The following is a 2726-nucleotide window of genomic DNA, read 5'->3' on the forward strand; positions in this document are numbered from 1 at the left end:
GAATTATACTACTGCTTTTTATGATCTTACACTCCTCCTAAATTTACAAGGGCCTTTCCCTTTGTTTCCCCCATCAGCTGATGGCGAAATACAACTGGTTTATGTTTTCTAGCCAAGTAGTATTTTCGACACGAATTGTTGTCATATGCTAATAATCTGTTTGGAGTGGTGCTCTAATTGTCCTGCCTGTTGTCTTCAACTCGTCATCTGTTTGGGGTGACAGTTCAGCTTACCTATAAATATTTCTGCCTTCAATTGTTTCTCATATGGTAGTAGCGATTTTCGTAGCTCACTACTTTTGGTTCAATTTCAACAGGTTGAGCACGCACCATTTTGGTATTCTTTAGAAGGTTCAAAGAGTACTTGCCACTCTTGCTTCGGGGGAAGTACTCAGTCTGAACATGGCATTCGAAAGGATTGCTAGGACTGCTCGACATGGATTCAGAAGGTCGCCATCAGGAGCATCTGCGCGCACAACTGAGAAGGATATGTTGTTTGAGCGAGCATCCACACAAGCACCTAGGAAGCATGGCAACAGTTGGAGGCTATAAGGCTTTGGTTGATCTGCGCCTGTCTAAGGTAGATTTTCTTTGCCTTTATGCTGAAGGGCAATGTGCTTTTCCGACGAGCACTTACAAAGTGCTTTTCTACCAAGCATTTTCCTTAACCTGTTGATTAATATTTTGCAGGATGCAAAGGGCATATCCCTTGCCGGATTTCTCAGCTGGTTAATTTGGCGCTCCGCTTATCTGACGCGTGTTGTCAGCTGGAGGAACAGGTTCTATGTTGCAGTAAACTGGGCTACTACTCTTGTCTTTGGCAGAGATAGCTCAAGAATATAGGTTTGCTACAAGTCACACCACACACATTGCCGTATGTTATAGGTTAGTGATTTTCACACTCCTTGTTTCGCCTTTTTCCGAATATTAAGGCTACATATGTTAGAGGCTTAAGACCTTATCCCTCAATTTGTTGAATTGGGTGAAATATTTGGTTCAAGTTAAACTCGATCTCTCAATATTTTGTTGCAAAACATTGTCGATGTTCAGAGTATCTCGCATTCACTTTGTAGCATTAATACTAAAAAAATCTCGAACATTTGTATTCATCGTCAATTAGTTCTAAGTTGGATGCTCATATTGTAATGGCCGGATTGAAAAAGGAAAAAAAAAAAAAACACGAGTATTAAAACATATTCCACTCATCATAATGTTTTAACTACAAAATTTTTACAGCCTTTTGTTGCAAGAAAAGAGCTAAAAAAACCTTACCCTTCCCTGTCACACATTCATCTAAAAAGTACAACTCTTCCACCAAAAATCTGGACTGGTTGATTGACCATCACATGATCTGATCTGACCAGTCAAGAGAAGTGATGAGCATCGCCGGATTCACAGCCCCCGCCGCCACGGCGGCTGCTGGCAAAGAAAATGGATGAGATAGAGTGACGCAGAACCCCCACAATAGCCAGTTTCACCTGACCCCTCTTGGGGATCAGACGACCGGAGAAACTCCCACCGTTGATCATAGCATTCCTTGCACCCTCCATCTCTTCTTTCCCTTCTGATTATCTTAATATTCGAATATTCTACACTTTAAAAGCTCTTCTCGATGCGGAGATCAGTCTTTCTACTACGCAAGAGAGAAGAAATGGATGTTTGGATCTTGAAAGCTTGAAACTTTTGAGCTATGAATTTGTTTTGTGATTTGAGTTCTCTTGCTGGGTTTATATAGTGCCAAGGACATCAATTTATTTTATTTTTTTTTAATTTGGGGAAATTAATATTTTTATTATACTCTTCTTTTTTTTTTTATGGTCGTAGAATTTGACTGTATTTTATTTTATTTTTTGTTTTGGGAAAGACAATCTTGACCTTGTCGTGTTCACACTTCACAATTTCACTGGCTTGCTTTGTCTGGTTTTACATTTTATAAAATCTTTTATTCTCTCTGTGCTACTTGAATTCATAAATCAAATAGCTTATCTCTTCATTCTTCACAACGACTTGACCAGGAAAAGTCATTCAACATAAATTATACATAACGAACCACAGGTTCGATCGTTGAACATGAATTTAAGCCAGTACTTTAAACGGAACGTTTTACGTTTAATTCTTAACGTTTGTGAATTTCTTTGGTTTAAAAAAAAAAAAGTAAACTGACATAAGAAAGTCACTATTTGATTCATTTTTTAAAATTTGTATAAATAGGAAAATAATTGGCTTTTCTTATATGTATAAAGAATAATAATGGAGAAATGTCACACTCGGAGCTACTAAATATGTCATTTGAGTCTTTTAACTATTTTTACGTATTCGAGATGATCTAAGTTGCGAGTGGTAATGTATTTTACGACTATTTATGGGAGTTTGATTTTTATATACAAGAGTTTTTATATTATTGTAAAATTTAATAATAGAGAAAATGACTGATTAGGTAATGTGAACACGATTATATATTATTATAAAATTTCAACAACTACAAAGAAAAATGAACAAGAAATAATGCATAAAAATCACATGGCCATTTGTATTTAGCTCTGCCTTTTCTGAAGAGCCAAAGCTAATCCTGGATGCGGCCCCGCCCGGTACCGCAGGACCCAGTACCACCTAACTCAGGAAAGGGATCCTCTCCGGATCATTTCCTTTTAATCTATCAAATTCAAGAATTCAGATCGTTAAAATTTGATCAAACTGCTAAAGTTATTATAACTTTTAAAATGAACC

The 2726-nt window shown here is 37.0% G+C and overlaps 1 long non-coding RNA gene across 2 annotated transcripts; it reads left to right on the forward strand.

Moving 5' to 3' along the window:
* Positions 1 to 1137, forward strand: LOC137726738 (uncharacterized). 2 transcript variants are annotated; one of them, XR_015962235.1, is made up of 3 exons: positions 1 to 216; positions 317 to 579; positions 690 to 1137. It is a non-coding gene; the product is annotated as an uncharacterized LOC137726738 (long non-coding RNA). The 2 variants fall into 2 exon arrangements; XR_011067685.2 differs by lacking the exon at positions 1 to 216 and having other exon boundaries at positions 223 to 579.
* Positions 1138 to 2726: the final 1589 nt, after the last annotated feature.

This window comes from Pyrus communis, chromosome 5 (genome assembly GCF_041283825.1).
Source record: "Pyrus communis isolate YQ-2024b chromosome 5, ASM4128382v1, whole genome shotgun sequence".
Lineage (NCBI taxonomy): Eukaryota > Viridiplantae > Streptophyta > Magnoliopsida > Rosales > Rosaceae > Pyrus > Pyrus communis.